This window comes from Suricata suricatta, chromosome 8 (assembly GCF_006229205.1).
Source record: "Suricata suricatta isolate VVHF042 chromosome 8, meerkat_22Aug2017_6uvM2_HiC, whole genome shotgun sequence".
NCBI classification, from domain to species: domain Eukaryota; kingdom Metazoa; phylum Chordata; class Mammalia; order Carnivora; family Herpestidae; genus Suricata; species Suricata suricatta.
Window position 1 is genome coordinate 41,699,779 of NC_043707.1, and position 19,390 is coordinate 41,719,168.

At 49.7% G+C, this 19,390-nt stretch overlaps 2 protein-coding genes across 2 annotated transcripts in view; one reads left to right on the forward strand and one right to left on the reverse strand.

The window, feature by feature from the left end:
• CD160 (CD160 molecule) overlaps positions 1-12,871 on the reverse strand; it is a 27,241-nt gene extending 14,370 nt beyond the window's left edge. Inside the window, 1 exon segment of the mRNA XM_029945992.1 lies at positions 12,792-12,871. The gene's annotated coding sequence lies outside the window, so the exon portion shown is untranslated.
• Positions 12,872-13,824: 953 nt separating this feature from the next.
• PDZK1 (PDZ domain containing 1) overlaps positions 13,825-19,390 on the forward strand; it is a 44,783-nt gene continuing 39,217 nt past the window's right edge. Inside the window, exon 1 of the mRNA XM_029945988.1 lies at positions 13,825-14,034. The gene's annotated coding sequence lies outside the window, so the exon portion shown is untranslated. The remainder of the gene's footprint in view (positions 14,035-19,390) is intronic.

A 19,390-nucleotide genomic window follows, 5' to 3' on the forward strand; every position in this document is an offset into this window, starting at 1 on the left:
AGGTCTTCTGTTCATCATAAAACGTTGCAAGCCCCATAATCTGCAAGGAGGAGGGTACAGTTTAGGATGGCATCCTCACCTGTCAGTCTTCCCCGGGGGCCCCGAACTATGTTGGCTGCCCAGGACCTATGGATTCTGAAGATGCGCCTCCGGAGGTAAGCTCCCCTCCTTGCCCCCGACCTTATAAACGGGGAAGCACGTGGAGTCCCAGATTCAAATCCAAGCTTCGTGTGGTCTCCGGCCCGTTACTAACCTTGCTCAGCCTCTCGTTCCTCTTGTGGTTAAAACTCCCTGCTGCGAATGTTGTGATAGTGAAATGATACATGAATCTGTGCCCAAGGTTTTCTGGGGCGTGTTGGCTGTCACAGGTGGGGACAAGACTGTAAGGAAGAGGCTCTTGGCTTTGCTGCTGAAGCCCAGGCATGACCCTCTCAGAGGAGCTGCAAGGTTAGCAATCAGCCTCACAAATGCTTGTTTGCAGATCTCCCACCAAGTTGAAAAAGCTGCCCCCGGCCCAGAGAGGGGATTTCATCCACCGAAACCCCAACTTCCTGACGGTAGAACCAGATAAGTAAGTAAATGAGGTTAGCACCCATTGGAGGCTCTTTCCCAGGCTTGTGGCTCTTAACCTGGTGGACCCCCAGAGCCGCTAACTATCAAGAACTATCTTCTTGGAATGAGAGCTGAAAATATTTCCGATTTTTGCTGATGGCAAATCCCACTGAGGTTTCTGACCAACATTCGTAATCGAAGCAGATGCTAGCTTTCAGTCAAAGGCTGGTGAAAATAAATCAATATATCATGTTTCCCCCAGATTCAGGAATGGACCCCCCAAGTTAAGAACTCCTGCAGAAGAGGCCACCTCTTTTTGTAATTAAGGAAATGGAGGCAACCAGGTCTCCTGATTTCTAAATTAAATGTCTTCCACTAAAGTGCATTGCTCTGGAACTTGGAGGAAGAATATTTATTTAATTTGAGAGAGAGAGAAAGCATGAGCAGGGGAGAGGGCCAGAGGAGAGAAAGAAAGAGAGAGAGAAAGAGAGAGAGAGAGAGAGAGAGAGAGAGAGAGAGAGAGAGAGAGAGAATATCTTTAGCAGGCTCCATGCTCAGCAGGGACCCAGACCCAACTTGATCCCGTGACCCTGGGATCATGACCTGAGCTGAAATCAAGAGTTTGATGCTCACAGACTGAGCCACTCAGGCGCCCCAGCGGAAAACTATTTCTAAACCATTATTTTCACCCTGGAATTCCCACACTGACTGTGCCGAAACATGCCAGTTGGCCCGAAGCCTTTCTTGTTGGCGTGATCCCCCACCCCCAGCACACATCGGGGGTATAAAGTTCCCCCAGGGGCGCCTTACAAAACTAGCTCTAAGCTCCAATGGGCCCACGGGCTTGTCCTAAGCCAGGCTCTAAGGCATTCGGAGGGGGCTTCGTCCAAACCTTGGTCATTTATCGCCTAGGAGCGCTGAGCAAAAGGAAACGGCCTAGAGGGTTCAGAACAGCATAAAGGGCCCCCACGGATAGTGGTTCAAGGATTTCACCTGGCTTTCCCTGCCATGAGCCCACAGGACAGTTCTTTCCCATCTGAGGGGTCAGAGGGGGGCACGTAGCCCTGAAAGCCTGCTGGGAAGGGCGACCATGGTGGCCCAGCTGGCACAGAGGATCACTTCTCTTTCCCGGGCACCTGAGGGTGAAACGTTTCAAACACCAGGGTTCCTTGGGGATCTCCCTGGAAGCCTGCCCTTACCTGGGCAGTTCTGTGAAGTGTCCCGTCCCTGCTTCTGGACCCTGGGTCCCCAGGGGATCTTCTTACCTTCGGACTGAAGTTCCTCTCTCTTGCTGGGGGCTCTGGTGAAGCTGAGCTCTCGGCGCCCGGGGTGCTGTTCGGTCTCCCACTTCCGTCACTGCTCACACCTTCTTGACTGGTGTAGACGGTCTTTGAAAACCACAGCAGTGGGGTTTTATAGCAGTCAGGGGTCTTCCTGCTTCTCTCTCCTCCACTCCCACCGTGAATTTTTTCCTCTACCTCACCCTCTGCTCCTTTCTCCTTTTCCTCTTCCTTGTTTGTGTGTTAGAGACAGACTCTAACCATCTGCTGAGAGGGCCCAGAAAAAGTGCTCTTTGAAGTTGTGTTCTTTGTGCGAGGGGACAAAGTTTTTCACTCGGTGATTCAGAAGAAAGACAAGACTGATGATCGAATGACTAGGAGGTGTGAGGACAAGCGTGTGCTCTCAGAAATGAAGAGGAGTAGCGAGTCTTTTCCTGAGAGACTTAAAGACAGAACAGAGGAGGGGGCCCTGGCTGGCTCAGCTGTTGGGCGTCTGACTCTTGATTTCGGCTCAGGTCGTGGTCCCAGGGTTGTGGGATCAAGCCCTGAGTCGGGCTCCACCCTGAGCATGGAGCCTGCTTGGGATTCTCTCTCTCTCTTTGCCTCTGCACCTCTCCCCCGCTCACATGCTCTCTCAATTTACCTCTCTCTCGGGGGAAAAAAAAGAACAGCATAGAGAGCAGCTCCAGGCTGAAGGGGAAGAAGGAGGGAAGGGCTGTAAGGGAGGCTGGGTGGGGGGCACAGGAGACAGGGAGGGGAGCAACCCAAACAGGCCTGTACATCCTTGTTTCCCGACCTATGACCCCCTCAACCCATTTCTATTTTGCTTTGTCCTGTTCCTTCTTGGTCACTGGTGGCTGTGCTGATGGCTGGGCGGATGGCTGGGATTACTCCTAAATTCTAACGTTGTGCTTTTTTGGTGGAAAGAGCATCGGTCTGAGAGTGAGAAGCATTGGGTCCTGACTTCTGCAAGGCTGGTGGGGGAGGACCCACCGTGACAGGAAGCCCCGTGGCCCTGCCACAGACACCCGGCTTGCTTGCTAACCAATGCAGGGCCACCCATGAGCCCTGGATGTGTCATCAGAAGTGGGGCTGGAGAACTTTTTTGTGTCTGATTTAGAGTCGCTCTCACTCATGTGTGGACAGGGGGTTCCTGGTCTGTGGTCCTCATACCAGTAGAGCATCCAGGGTTGGGGTGCTTTGAGGAGGGTCCACCAAAGTCATTGTGTTGTCAGGCAGACAGCCTCCCGATTCTGCTAAATTGCTCTGCGTTCACAACAGAATGTGCTGATTCCTGGGGGATGGAAACCAGCGTCGGGCATGGTCGTGGGTGCGGGGAGGGTCTTTCCCCATCTACAGTCTCTCACCGCCATCCTGGGCACGGGCCGGTCCACCACAGCTCACAGGACCTCTGGCTCCACAGACACGAGCCGCTGGATGGGTCCGGGTGTCTGCTAACCCAGTCCCTCCAACAGCAGTCTCATGTATCACTTCTCTGTCCCTTGAAATGGAAATTCATCCACACTGCTCTCCTCAGAGGGTTGGCCATGACCGCCTTTGGCCTGTCTCATCAGCCGAGGACTGTGCAGCGGTGAGGAGGACGGCGACCTTGAAGAGGAGCTGGGGGTAGCACAGCAGGGCCTCTGCGAGGCTGGGGCCCCCGCAAGCACCAGCAGTCATGCGCGTGTTCACACTAGTCGTTGTAAAACCCTCAACGTTCTGCAAAGACCTCAGACTTGAAACTGAGCGGCGGAGGACTTCCTTCTCCACAGCCGGGGAGTTCCTGTCCACCGTGCAGAACCCTGCAGCCGTGATTTCCTTCAAGGCCTGCTTCTGCTCCCTCCTCGGGAAGCTGTTGTGTCCTGGACACCGTGGGGTGGGCATGTGTGAGCGCCAGCCCGTCTGGTCTCCAGCAGGTCGCCCTTTGTTGGGTCCACAAGGTGTGGGATGAGGCAGAATGTGCCCAGTGCTGTGAGCCCCCCAGGAGTGGGAGACAACCCAGAAAGAAGAGACAGAAGGGAAGAGGAAATGAAGACTGTCCCCTAAGCCAGACACTGTTAAGCGCTTTTGGGGACAAAGTGACATTTGAATGGAACCTTTAAAATTTTTTATTTTTTAATTTTTTATGTCTTTATTTTTATTTTGAGAGAGACAGAGACTGAGTGGGGCAGGGTCAGAGAGAGAGGGAGACACAGAATCAGAAGCAGGCTCCAGACTGAGCGTCAGCACGGAGCCTGACGTGGGGCTCGAACCCACAGACTGTGAGATCATGACCCGAACTGAAGTGATGCCACCAACTGAGCCACCCAGGCGCCCCATGAATGGAACCTTTAAAGAAGGCAGGATTTCAAAAGGCAGGGGGAAGCATTTTTCAGATACAGGCTGCCTCCTGTTGGTGGCTTTGGGGACAGCCCCTGGCCCGCAGCCTCTTGAGTATCTAGCCTGTCAGCCTTCGGATTACTAAGGTCCTGAGTCCAGTTACACAATGTAGCAGCTGATACAGTGTTTTCCAGGTCTTACTAGTAAGTGCTCCACATCAAAGGAAGATCAAGTTGGATGTTGAATCATATCCTACTCCGGCAGAATTGTGTGCAGAAACTTCTAGGCTAGGGGTTCTCATGCTTGAGCGTGTATTCAAGTCGCCAGATGATTGTTAAAATACAGACGGCTAGGCCCTACCAACGAGTTTCTGATTGAGAAGGTGCACAGGGGGGTTCAGGAATCTGTGTCCCTAACAAGCCCCCGCCGCTGCTGATCACTCCTTGCAGACTTCTATGTAGTACCTCCTGTGTCCTCTGCTGTCATCTCTCTCATGCTGGGCAGCTTGTGACCACCCACACAGTATTCTTTGTTGAAGGCACCCAGTTGTTTGAAAATTCTTCCTCATCTTGCCTTCAGATCTGCCTCCCCTTAATTTCAACCGTTGCCCCCGGTTCTGCTGAAGCTCCACACAGAACATGTGTCTCCGGATGGTGGTTAAGTCACAGCTCTGTGGTTTATTCTGTAACCTTGGGCAAGTCACTCAACTTTTCTTTTTTTTTAATGTTTGCTTATTTATTTATTTTGAGAGAAAGAGACAGACAGAGAGAGAGAATCTAAGCAGGCTCTGAGCTGTCAGCGCAGAGACCAATGCCAGGCTCGAATTCATGAACCGGGAGATCACGACCTGAGCTGAAATCGGATGCTTAACCCACCGAGCCCCCCAGGTCCCCCAGACAAAGCTCACTTTAACTCTTATGGCTGATTGCCATGTTTCCCTGACCAGATCAGGCATTCAGGCAGCAAGGATGCGGGGACCATGTCCGCGAGCAGAGGGAAACTTTTGTCATTCTGTCACATTTCCCTTGAAGCTCGCCCGGTCGCATCCACACAGGGCTCTTGCCATGTGAGTTTGTGGGGCATTGGTTGGCGAGGACGCCTCTATTCCTTGGTCCCACTCAGGGCTTATGCCTGTTTTGTCACTTGCTGGCACTGCCAGCAGCCTGGGCGGCTATGAGCAGGTACGTCAGAGGCTGAAGGATCTGCCACCCATCTCTGCCTTGGCCTCGGCCCCTTGTGGCTCCAGAGGCTCGGTGGGTGACCCAGTGTCTCCCCTGGGGACGGGTGAACTGGCCCCTCAGCCACAGTTCTCTGGAAAGAAACCAAACCTCAGGGCAGGAGGGCAGCTAAGGCAAAGCTGTGTAGGCATTTCAGTCCCCACCTCTGGCCACCGTCCCCACTGGCCTCCTACCCAGAGTCCTTGGTGACATCTGAGGAGGGCATCAGGGCTGTTTAATGTGGAGATGGGGTGACAGCTTCAGGGGTTTGGTGTCAAGATGGCAGAACAGGCCTTGGGAAGAATGTGTCTCTCAGTTTCAGTGTTAATTTCTGGTCTGTGGTGAATGGTTCTCCAGGAATATTGGCCTCGAGTTCTGTCTTTTTAAATAGAAGGCAGAGAAAACCTGCTCAGGTCACTGTGGTGTTCTGGGGACTCTGGGACCCAGTCCCTGGTCATAGGGACACCAGACTCCCTTGCAGCCAGGCCTTGTGGTGACGCGGGTTGGGGCTGCAGGACCGCTGCCCCTCCACTGATCTGCAGGGGTGGGAGGGGTTCCTGACCTCTAGGACACACCACCTCATGGCAGACATGGCTACAGTCACAGCTTTGTCCCTTCTTGGGGCTGCTGTGCCCTCTCACCACCACAGAGCCATGCTGTGCAGTGTGAACAAACAGGAAAAAGGCTCCTCTCGGCAGCTCAGAGCCACGCTATCCATCCCCCCACTCCCCCAGACCCCAAGGTCACCTAGCACATGGCCCTGTAGTGGCAGACTCCTGTCATCCTGTGTGTCGCAGGAGTGGCCGTGGGAATCTGGTACTGATCTCCTCCTCGAGGCTCCTGCCAGGCCCTGTCTTCGGCCGCAGGAGGTGAGGAAACTAGCTTCCCATACTTGGGGACATGCATGTTCTCCACCTTCCCACAGCCACCAGGGACCCTGGGCCTTCCTGACACCTAATTCTTTGAATCAGGGACTGCCATTTTGCCCTCCAGGCTGTCTCCAGTCTAAGGTAGGGGAAAGGAAAAGATAGCGTTCAGCCAAGGCCACCTTGCCGGCACTCGCCTGGCTGGCTGGTACAGAGGCTGCACTCCACCTTAAGGCAGATGCTTGTCATTGTCCCTGTCCTGCCTTGGGCTGCTGAGAAGAAAATGTACATTCTTCAGTGGACAGTAAAGGGAAGCATTGCTTTTCTCTTTTTTTCCTGGCACGTTAGAATTCTAAACGACGGAAGAAGCAGGAGGTGCATAGACGAGGTTGTCCTCCAAACTGGAATATCTGGAGACCCCAGAATGACCCAGAGGAGGCAATATTTGAGGCAAGAATGTCTTTGAAACCATGCCACAGACTTGAGACCTCTAGGCTGCTCCTGGTCTTGATTCTGTCTCCCTGGCCCTTCCCCCCTATCGATAGGCTGGCCCCCGTGTCTCTGTGACGGGTACGGGAGGCTGACGCTGTGGCCTTGAAAAGTCTGGAACTTGCTGTTCTCCTGTTCCAAAGCTCCGGGGCCCCTGAGAAGCTGGCTCTTTAAGATGGGGTCCAGACTTCCCAAGGACCACCCATCTTCTGTTTCTGTGTCTCTCAGAAAGAGGCAAGTGAAGGCCCCAGTCCATACTCTGAGAGTGCCCGGACTTTGACCAGGCAGGAACCCAAGGCCAGCCCTGTTCTTGCTCTGCACCTCAGTCTTCCTTGTAGGAGGAATGTATTGTGTATTCTGTCCCCTCAGCTTTGAAAAGGTAGAGGGAGAGAATGACTGCCAAAGTATCATTTGCAGCCAGCTTGCAAATGTTAATCATTTGCAACTCTCCAGGGGTCCTGGGGTGTCCCCTGACCTGTCCCCTGGTTGCAGAGAAAAAACACAGAAAGCTCAGATTAGCAATCATGTGGGTCCCAACGTGCAACATGGCAGAGCAGTGGCCTTGTGCTGCTGTAAAACATTTATCTCAGTTCTGCATCTGGACCCTGGCCTAATAAATTCCTCCAAAGGTATGCGGACTGCACCATGGACTGCCTCTTCAGGTAGAGGATGAGGCCAGAGTCACCTGGGGAGTCAAAGGAGGGGACTGTCGTAAACACGGACTCAGGACAGGGACAGAAACCCACTGGAGCTAAAAACTCCAGACTCCAAGTTAATGAGCTACTAAAAAGACAAGGTAAGACAGGGATAGTCAGATCCAAAGTTGGAGTAAAAATTTGGGCCTATCAGGGATGGATCTCAAATGTGAGGGATGGAGCCTGGAAACTTGTACTGAGCCAGGCAGATGGGTGTAGTAGGAAAGGGCCTTGGCCTTGGAAATGAAAGGATGGGTTGTAGCCATAGTTCTGCTATGAACCTGACGTGACCTTGACTAAGTCATTTCCCCTGCCTGGGTCTTTGTTTTATAGTCAAAAAATTGAGGCAGTACAACTCAACAACATAAAATAAAACAAGCTGATTAAAAAATGGGTGCCTGGGTGGCTCAGTTGTTTGAGCACCCGACGACTTCAGCTCAGGTAATGATCTCAGGGCTTGTGAGTTTGAGCCCTGCACTGGGCTCTGTGCTGATGGCTCAGAACCTGGAGCCTGTTTTGGATTCTGTTTCTCCGTTTCTCTGTCTCTCCCCACTTGTGCTTTGTCTCTCTCAAGAATAAATAAATATTAAAAAAGAAATTGAAAGAAAGTGGGTAAAAGAACAGACATGTCTCCAAAGAAGATATGCAAAAGGTCAATAAACACATGAAAAGATACTCAACAGCATTAATATTTAGAGAAATGCAAATTGAATGAGATATCATTAGAATGACTATTATCAACTCCCGCCACCCAGAAAATTGCAAATGATGGTGAGGATGCAGAGAAATCGGAAGGCTGTGCGCTGTTGGTGGGGATGTAAAATGGTGCACTGCTGCGGAAACCAGTATGGTGGTTCCTGAAGAAAATTAAACATAAAATCACCCTATGACACAGCAATACCACTTCTGGGTGTAAACATCCCAAAGAACTGAAAGTGGGGACTTGAACAGATACTTTGGACACCTGTGTTCACAGCAGCATTATTCACAAAAGCCAAAAGGTGGGAGTAACGAATTCATCACCGATGGATGGAAATCAAAAATGCGGTGTGCACATACAGTGCAATGCTACTCGGCCTTAAAAAGGAAGGAAATTCCAACACGTGCTATACAACATGGATGAACCTGAAGACATTCTCTTAGTGGAATAAGCCAGTCATGATCAAACATACTGTATGATTTCACTTATAGGAGGTACCTAGAGTAATGGAATTCATACAGGCAGAGAGTAGTGTTGGTTGTCACGGGCAGGAAGCCGCTGAAAATGGGCGGTTGTTGTTTAATGGGTGTGGAGTTTCCATTTGGGAAGAGGAAAAAGTTCTGGAAAGTTCTGAAGATGGATAGTGGCAATGGTTGCATGACAATGAGAATGTGCTTAATGCACTCAAAAATGGTTAAAATGGCAAATTTTATGTCATGTGTATTTTACCACAGTAGAAAAAAAACCATGAGGTGGAGAGATCAAAGATGCCTGACCACGGTGCAGAGGTGATGCCAAGGTATTGATCCCTTCCAATTTTGGACAGAGTTGGCAGGACCAAGGGCAGCTGAGCTGACACCCTCAGGGTAGGTCACTTGCAGCCTCAAAGAGCTTTCTCTGTTTACCCCAGAAAGTTACATGTCATAACTTTTTAAATTTCTTATTTCTTAGCCGTAGTGGTCGTGCAATATAATATATAGGGAAAATGCATAAAACTAAAATGCAGAGCTCAATCTTTAATCATGAACACCTGTGTAACCACCACTCCGTTCAAGAGCTGGAATCATCCCAGAGGTCAGGATAGTGTTACTTCCCAAGAGGCAGCACCCTAAGTCCTGCCTGATATTTGGGCGGTACATACATAGGTGGAACCCCAGAATGAAAACAAATGAACTATAGCTACACAGAAGAACATGGATCTATCTCACAAATATAGTGACAGCAATAAATCAGAACCAAGAGGAATACACCAGAACAATTTATTGAAGAAGACCAACCTTTCCCTCTGTTCTTTGTCATAAATCAACTGTTTGTATTCGTATTGGTTTGGAGGATTTCTAATCTATTCTGTTGGCCCATTTGTCTATCTTGGGCCCATGCCATATTGTAGTAATTACTGTCACTCTGCCCAGGAGGGCTCCCTTATTTTCATTTTTTAGAACTAGCTTGTCAACTTCCACCAAAAAACCTAACCAAACAAATAAACAAACATCCCCTGTGGGAAGTTAGACTGGGAGTACACGAATCTGTAGATCAGGGCACCTAGGTGGCTCAGTCAGTTAAGCGTCCAGCTCTTGGTTTCTGCTCAGGTCATGATCTCACAGTTTGTAGGATCGAACCCCATGTCTGGGCTCTGTGCTGACAGTGCGAAGCCTACTTGGGATTCTTTCTCTCTCCCTCTCTCTCTGCTCCTCCCATGCTTGTGTGTGTGCCCATGTGCACGTGTGCTTTCTCTCTCTCTCTATCAAAATAAATAAATAAACTTAAAAAAAATCTGAAGATCAGTTTGGGGGGAATGAGGATCTTTACATAGTTGACGTTTCTATCCATGAGTATGGTATAATCTTCATTTACTTAAGTTGTCTTTAGTTGCTCTCAGTAATGTTTTATCGTTTCCTAATGGTGTGGCAAAGTGTCCCTTTAACGTTTGAGGAGTCTGGGAAGGCTTGGGGGCTGCTGGCCTGAGGTGGGTCACTCCCACCTTGAAAGGCCCCATCTGTTTACCCCTTGTGAGCCAGACAACTGTTATCAATTTCTCTGTGTGATATGGTGGGAAAAGTATTGGGAGGCCTTTAGGGAAGTCTTTGTACCTTTCTGTTTTTGACCAGTTGCACAGAATGCTGTGTGGTGGGAGGGCAGAATGCTGTCCATAATGGCCCCAAACACCCTGAACTTCTGAGTTGCCCTTGGTGTGTGCTCCTAGCCCATTTATTTGCATAAGCTCCTTTGTACAAGGTGTGCCCATAAATCAAGAGGGCACAACTTACAAAAACAATAGTAATCGTGTTATTATGCACTGAGCATTTATTTACCAGGTTCTGGGTGATCTACAAATGTCTTTTTACTTAAGTCTCCAACAAAAATCTTATGACATTGTTAATATCTTGTGCTCTCTCTCTCTCTCTCTCTCTCAAAAATAAATAAATAAATACACATTGAAAAATATATATCAAGTACTTTTTCAATGGATAGTTAACCTTGGAGGGAAGGAAAGAAATCTCTAAGGTCCAGAAGTGAAGAGGAAGCTGAAATGGCAGCAAGCAAGTGGTGTGTCCTCACAGGGTCACTTTGGGATAAAAGACAAGACCTAGGGACTGAGACCCTCAAAAGGTAACATTCTCAGTTAAAGGGCCGGGTACGAACCAGAAGGAGACTGCATGTTTTGAAAGATTGCTGTGATTTAGGCTTCTATCCCAAGTGACAAACGCAGATCCCTGACCCTGGGGAATTTCTATTGTGGTGGACAAGAGACAGAAAATAATTTAAAAACATAACATATAAGTATGAGGAAGAGGGACCTATTTATGGTAAAAACAGAACAGGGAGAACCTGATCAGTGAGAGCAAGGAGACGATCTACCTTGGCCTGCGCACTGGGAAGAAGAAAGAAATTCCTCCTGTGAACTCCCAATCATAGATTTGCCTCCAGCAGGGGCTGGGGTTGTAGATGGGGGAAATTCTTTGCATGATCTAGAAATACTAAAGCAAGTAATAACTTTGGCTCCAGGTTGTCAGTGGCTTTCTTCCTCATCCTAGGGGTACAGAGGGGTGCTGCCTCATAAAAACAAAGGCAAACCCTCCACCCAGACTGCTGAGGGTTCCTACAGATAAAGGCCAAACTTGAGCTCACAAGAAAAAAGTACCCAACTACGAATGGCAGAGTGACGATTCCATACTCCATATTCCAAAGCCCATGTGCACACTTCTTACCTTCACGCCCTTCTACACACACACACCAGGTTTATCTCGCACATCCTCATGACACAGTTGTCTTAGATCCATGGTATTTAGGGTCACAGAATCTCTGAGTTGGAAGAGAACCAAGCTGGAAGACCCCAGTCTACTGGCAGTCTATTCCTCCCCCTATACCTACTCCGAGCTCCCCAGCCATGTGGGATATCTCTCTGTAACAAGATACAGTGCCCTCAGCCTCTGCTTGCATACCATACCTCCGGACAAGAAGGGCCCAGTCCTTCCCTGCGGGGGGGCCCTATCTAACAGGCACAGCGACACTCAGACAGGCTCCGGAGTCCTTCTGACCCGAGTGATAATGGGGCAAGATAATTGACCAGGTGAGTCTAGGCTTTCCTTATCTGTTAAATGGAGACAGTGTCTCAAAGAGTTGGGCTGAGGGTTAAACAGAATAATAGACATCAAGGCTTAACAGGAACGTAATAGATAATGCTATCTCTTTTTCTCATTAATGTCTAAATCTAAGTAATCAGTAAAAAGAGTGCTTTTAGTTAATCAGATCAGATCCCTTTATAGGCATGAGAGCTTTTAAAATTCAAGTTTTAGTGAGAGCAACCCTCATTCCATTCAACATTCCCCTGGAAAAGTTTCTGTCACTTAAAAAAAAATTGCTTATTTCTATTTGATTTTGAACCAACACTGCATTTCTCTGCATTTTCTGTTTTCAGTCTCAAGGCTCGCGGCGATTTCTCCGTCGGTGCTGGGGTAAAGAACTAGTCTGAGAAGTCTCCTGATGAATCTACACGCCACTGGAAGGGCTGTCTTTGTTTTATTTTTGCCATCCAACTTTTTTTATTTTAGAAGTTTCAAGAATAAATAATACTGACATAGCCTCCTTAGCAGTGAAGGTCTGATTTCCATGCAGTGTAATTCACCTATTTTACGTGGACAGGTTGATGGAATTTGGTAATTAAAAAAGTCCAGGGCTTGAACCCATGGACTGTGAGGTCATGACCTGAGCCGAAGTCGGATGCTTCACCGACTGAGCCACCCAGGCGCCCCTGAAATTTGGTAATCTTAAACAATTGCATAGCCACCCCCACACTCAAAATACAGAACAATTCCCTCACCTGAAAGTTTCCCTTTTAGGCCCTTGATTTTAAGAGACACATTGACAAATTGGCTGGGGTCCAGGGTGAGAAGCTATGAAGTCATGGCCAAGGCATATCGCCTTAATGAATAAGGGGTATTCATGGAATCCCAGAGTAGGAGGCTCTAACAGTCTTTAAATACTTGAAGGGCTGCCATGTAGAATAAAGAGTCGACTTCGTGTAGGTCTGGAGGGAACGATTCAGATTTATGAGCAGAAGTGAGAGGTATTTTGATTCAATCAAAAAATCTCTAAAAAACAATATAATAACAACTATTTATAGATGATGAAGTGAGACTCGGAGTTAGAGATGATTACTCTAGAGTAAATACCTGGGAAATGACGGCGGCCGCATCTGGACACAGGTGTTCTAATCTTAAATGCAGATTTTCCCATTTTGCCCTGCCGCTGGGAAAGACATACAGGAGGCCCAGGGCCCGTGGCAATCCAGCTGAAAATGACCCGATTTGAGTCAGCTGCTCAGAAGTTTGTTGTTCTGTGGCGTGGGCCCTGCCTTTGCTGGGGAAAGTCAAGGCCCAGCCAAGACCAGTGGCCTAGCCGGCTCGGGTGGAGGAGGGGGAGGCACCCTGTCCCCGGCTTGTGGTTTGCTTTGCCTTACTGCCTAGAGCGATTTCTTGCCCTGATTTCTAGTGTGGGCTGAGGACCCAGGTTGGGCAGCCGTCTGGCGCCGGGTCCTGGCCGTGTGGGTGCTGCTGATAGGGGATCGGCTAGTGCTGCGGGCGCCAGGGGCGATGGGCCCCTCCCCACTGCCGGGGCAGCCACAGCCTCCCTGGGGGACTTCTGCTAATACCTTCCACCTTCCCCCGCTGGGCTTGCCTGTCCAGACGCTAGCAGTGGGTGGAAGAGAAAGACAATTAATTGTCAGTAGTTTGGAGAATAGAGACAGAGCAGCCTCAGGTGAGAAAAATAAGGGAGTGAGGAGAGAGCCTCTGAGAAGAGGAAGGGAGTCTGGGAAATGAGCAGGGGTTGTGCCGGCCCAACTCCCAGGGAGCAGGAATGTAAGAACTCCCAGGGCAGAGGGGAGGAGGAGGGGGGACCCCAGGAACTCTTGGTCCATTCACTGTGGCTTGTTGGCCTGCAGGCTTTCTAGGTGGGGGTCGCACAGGTTACCCTCCCATTCCAGGAAGATGCTCAGGGGGTGGCCCTTAGCCCTGATCTCCAAGCTGGGGCACAGTGGAGGTTCTTAACACGCTACGTGTTGTTTGGTGTGACCGTGACGTTTGGCATGGGAGAGGACCGAGGAAGGCACCTCCTCCCTGGCCGCCCATAACCTCCTCTCCCTCCTCTTCTCTGGGAGGGGCAGACAAGAAGTCAAATCCCCGCTGGATGAGGCAGGCCCAGCACTGGCTTTAAACCCCCTCCCCCCAGCTCAGGGCCCACCAGCTGGCAGGAAGCAGGACGGAGGTCACTTGAACTCAGACCACAGGTCCCTGTTAAATACATCAGCTTTTAAATCAATCTTTGTTCAAAGTCCAGTGAGTTCCAAGACTAGAGCTCACCAGCAGAGAGAGAATTCCCTGGTGAACAGACCAGCTTTTCTTCTTCCCAATCCAGGTAAGAGCTGACACCGTGTCCCCCTGACTGAGGGCATCTGCTTTCTGGGCCTGCACCACTTCCTTTCTCTTCCTCTCTCCTTTTCCAAGCAGTGTCTGGATGTCCAGCACAGAAGGGAGGCTCATGGGGAAGGAACCAGGGCCCTTTTGGGGGGTGGGTATTGTCTGCGCTCTGCCATCCTCTCTGCTCTTGACACCTGACCCTTGCAGGTCAGGGTCTGCTTCACAAATTGGTAAACTGATCCTCAGAAAAAGCTTTCCCCGGGTTGTCTGGGGGGTTGTGTGTAGCCATAAGGGACTGTGACAACTGACCTCGCAGGTCACCAGGGGACACTCCTAGGAGCTCCCGCTATGCAAGGGCTTTGGGTATTAGAGATTTTCTTCTGGAAGCAGCCCTTAAAGGGCAAAAGCTAACTTCACTCTCCCACTGGAGAAAAACGGACATCTCCCTTCTTTTGATCACGTGATAGCACTAAGAAATGAGGAAAACCCAGTGGCTGGCTGAGTTTTAAAGCAACCACTCCAGGCTCTACCCTTTGGAGTTTATAATTCTAGGGTCTTGGGTGGGTATGAAAATCTCTGTTTCTCGAACATGGTTTCTGATGATTCAGGGCTGCAGTGAGGTTTGAGAACCACTGGCCACTTCTGAAACGGAAGAGCCCCGGGACGTCAATGTGATTTCACCTAAGGGCTTACTGGCCGAGATCGGGTCTGGGCTCCTTCCTCCTCCGTGCAGGGTGGTGGCACCAATGTGCTCCCAGGCCCGGATCCAGAAACCACAGGGGCCGGGTGTCTAGTCACCTGAAGTCACATGTTCTTTCCTGAAGCAAATGACTCTGGGACTTTGAGTTTGTGTGTTATGACTAAGTAAATTGTTCTTATCTTTGACTCTCTTGTATGCTCTTTGCACCATAAACTATGAAGTTGCTAGTGATGATGTCTTGTGTTCCTAGACTGCTGGCTAGACAGAATGCTCCTTCTTCTCCAGGGGACAGGACTCGGGGCTGCAATGCAAAGAGCCCGCACTGGGATTTGGTTGTTAGTGACAGACCATTGGACGAGTCGGCCAACTGGAGCTTGAGTTTCATCACCTATCATCAGTGAGGGCCTCTCCTTTTCCCCAGGGCTGTACTGGGCATAAAATTATAAATAGGATGCATTTGAGGAGATTAAAAGGACAAACGTAAGGTGGGTGCATTTCCAGGGTTGTGTCCCAAGGCTCTGTGGAGGAGAAACAGGCTCGCTGTCAGTTGGGACACCTTATCTTGGTGTTTTCATCACGACAAGCCTCTCTTTCCTCACTTGCAAGTCAGGAGGTGAGACTCATGGCCGTTAATGACTAGCTCAGCAAGTGTAAGGCGGACCTCTGACTGTCAGGAGCTCTGGTCGTTGCTCGGAAGGCTGGCTCCGTCTCGTCATCCGGGTATGAATCCAATTGTTACCTTCCCAGGAAGCGCTAAGCCAGCCTCCCTCTCCGTCCCACCACTGCCTTTCCTTGCACATAGCTTTTGTCACCAGAAATCTTTTCGTTTACCTTCTATTTGTCACCGGAGCCAGATGTCAGGCTTCAGGAGAGCAGGGATCTGTCCTTGGTGTCACCTGCTGTAGTCCCAGCTCTTAGGACGGTGCCCAGCAGAGAGTAGATGCTTAGATATTTGGCTAAATGGAAGTTAGAGTGGCAGGGAAGGAGCTGCAAGAACAGAATCAGCGTAGGTTTTTTTTTTTTAATGTTTATTTTTGAGAGGGAGAGAGAGAGCAAGAAGGGAGGGGCAAAGAGACACACAGAATCCGAAGAAGATGCCAGGCTCTGAGTGGTTAGCACAGAGCCCGAAGTGGGGCTTGAACTCACAAACTGTGAGATCATAATCTGAGCTGAAGTCGGAGGCATGACAGAGGCTTAACCCAAGGAGCCACCCAGGCGCCCCAGCATCAGGATTTTTTTGATAAACTGCCCTTACGGACAGGACAGTTAAGGACTCTGATACTCTCAGATCATCTGAGGTGCTGGGTCTGATCACGTGGGAATGGGCCTCTCTGGGTCACATCTTGGTTCAGTGATTTTCATATTTGTTACATAGGAGTCTGATTTTCGTTTTTGTTGCATAGGAGTTTGAAGAGCAAGGTCAATTAGACATGTTTCCTCAAGATCTCGGCAACTCCTTTCCTTCCTTGGCATTTCATGAAGGGCTGCTCAGCTTTTCTTAATCTCATTGCCCGGTGTCTGGTGGCCATGAAGAGCATGGGCATCAGCCTAGGCAACCTGCACGCCAGGCACGTTCTCATTCTCTGAGGCTCTGTGTTTGCCATCCAGCAGCACCACAGCGCCTAATTCTAGTGGTAGGAGGATCAGATGGGAGAAGGCATACAGGGCCACGCATGCCTTCGGTGCTGCTGTTCTGATGCTCTTCAGATACCTTTGTGGTGGGCATGACCCCAGGGAGAGAAGGAGCCTGGGCAGTGGCAAGGAAATAGACAGGAAAGATAGCCTCTAGGCTAATTTGATGGCAACAAAGAAGGGTTTTGCAGTTGGTCTGAGATGGCCTCTAGCTTCCAAGGCTCTAAGCCTTACCTGATACAAATACTGATGCTCTTCTGTAATCTACGGGACAGAGAGTTGGTGCCTCACAGTCTAACCTGACCTCCTTCCTCCTTTCAACATCTACCCTTTCTCTGGGTTTTCTGTACCATTCACCATTCCCAAACACACCCGTGCTCTTTACCTGTGTGCCTCCTTCTGTCCAGCCTAACTGCATGGTCCTCCCCAAACCCCCCCAACATAGCACAGGCCTCATGGTTGGGATGCTGGAGAGATGGTGGAAAGATCCCAGACTCAAGTGGATTTGAATCCAGGCTCTGTGCATCTTCTCGGCCTTTTGGCTAAGATCGAATGAATCTAGGCTCGGTGGCTTATCCAAATAGCCATGGGAAGCCAACTGAACTCTTCAGAGTCTTTTTTTTCCCTTGTGGATTGGAGCATTCAGATTAAATGCAAACTCGTAACAGGTACCTAGGCTGGTGCTTGGTGCTTAGTAGGAACTTGATAAATATGTATAACAACAGCAAAACATTTTCTTTTAAATATTCCAGTACCCATTGCCACTGTTGGGTAATTATGTTCCTGACCTTCAGCACTGCACAAGTGGGCTCTGTGAGAACAAGACCACATCTAACCTGGTTGGGGCCTTGGTATCTGTCCATACCATAGGAGGGACTGAGTATAAGCTGTTGATTATATAAATTATACTTGAAATTTGGACGATGGAGTGATGCCTTCCGACAGTGGTGGCCAGGAAGGGATTTGTGTTAAACTGAAAATTTGAACCAAGCCTTGAAAATGAGTAGGTTTTGAATTTCTTCACTTGGAACAAATGTTTACTTGGGAGCTACTATGAATAAGTACTCAGAATGAGGAAGGTGCTCCGGGCAGCTTGGTGTCCACTGAGGGGCATCAGATAGGGCCCGATTATGTAGAGCCAGAGCAAGGGGTGTGGATTCTGTTTCTTCTTCTTTTTGTTTTTATTTTTTATTTTATTTATTTATTAAAAACATTTTTTTTACATTTATTTATTATGAGAGAGACACACACACAGAGCACAAATGGGGGAGGGGCAGAGAGAGAAGGAGACACAGAATCCGAAGCAGCCTCCAGGCTCTGAGCTGTCAGCACAGAGCCCATCAAGGGGCCCGAACACACAAATGGTGAGGTCATGACCTGAGATCAGTTGCTCAACCCACTGAACCACCCAGGGGCCCCTGTTTTTGCTTTTAGTGTTCATTTATTTAAGTTTGAAACTGAGAGAATGAGAGACAGAGCATGTGTGTGAGTGGGGGAGGGACACAGAGAGAGGGAGACACAGAGACCCTCAAGCAGGGTCCAAGCTGCCAGTGCAGAGCCCAACGCGGGGCTTGATCCCATGAGCCATGAGACCTTGACCGGAGCTGAAATCAGGAGTCAGACACTTCACCGACTGAGTCACCCAGGTGCCCCGGATTCTGTTTCTTAAATGACTCTCTCAGAGCCTGACAAGATGAGGCAAGATGCGAAGGCAGTGACTGGGGTAGCCTGGGGAAAGGGGGACCCTGGCATGCATGCAAATAGGGAGGGGGTAGAAATACAAGGGTCTTGTGAAGCAAGATGCCAACTTGGGGGCTAACCCCTGTTCTAGCCACCCCTTGGGGGGCTGGCTATTTTCAGATTTGATCAGTTTTGCTGCAGTTGTACCCACAGCACAAGGGCGCCCTCTCAGGGCTTCTTTGTTTCTGCACACTGTTGACTCCATCCCTCTCCCAGCTTGCCGAACTTGGGCAAGCAAGCCGAGTATGAAAGACCTTGACCTCCAGCCCAGAGTCCTGCCTTATAGGACAGAGTATCACTCGTAGTGCCTCGGGATTGGGGATGGGTATTTGGCAGCAGCAGGGCCAAATGAACTTTGAGATAAGCCAATTCATTCCTTATCATAAATGAGAAATAAGAATTACTCCCTGGGCTGGGGTCACTGTCCTCCAGGTAATGCTCAATGGAATGCCCTTCATGAATTCCCCGTATTTGCAGAATTCCCTGGATTTGCATTTGAAAACCATCGCTGGCTAGGACCAAATGGTAGCTGTGATGGGGGGGAAATTCAAGTAGCAAATACATATTTTAGGGCCCCACTTAGCCTTCTACTTTTGAGACTAATTCTTTGAAATGAATACACTCAGGTATCTGAATTTTTACAGGTCTTGCTTTTTCTTTCCCTTAAGAAAAATTTTTTTTAATATTTGTTTGTTTTGGCGAGAGAGTGTGAACGCAGGCGAGAGAGCGAGCACAAGCAGGGGCAGAGAGAGATAGAGGGAAACACAGGATCCAAAGCAGGCTCCAGGCTTCGAGCTGTCAGCACAGAGCCCGACGCTGGGCTCGAATGCTGGGCTCGAACTCATGAGCTGTGAGATCATATAACCTGACGCTTAACGGACTGAGCCACCCAGGTGCCCCCAGGTCTTGCTTTTTCAAGGAGGAATCCACGTGGCCTTATCTGCAGCAAAGACGCAGGATCTGCTCCAGGTGATGTGATTTTGAAGGAAGACTTAACGTCTTCGTGTCTTCCCTGCTAGAGACGTCAGGACCAGCTGAGACACAGTAGGGTCCCCTGGTGCTATTGGAAGAGTGGCATGTGGGAGGCTCTGAAGGAAGGCGGATATGTGGGCACCAGTTGGCCCTTGGGCAGGGCTGATGGCTGGAGGGAGTTCTCAGCCTGTCTCCAGCTTCTGACTTAACATCTCACAGTCTCCACCAACTGTGCTTTTCTGACAGAAGTCTGGGGTTTTGTCCATCTCCCTCGTCACACCGCGGAACGACGGTGAAGGAGCCTTGTTCT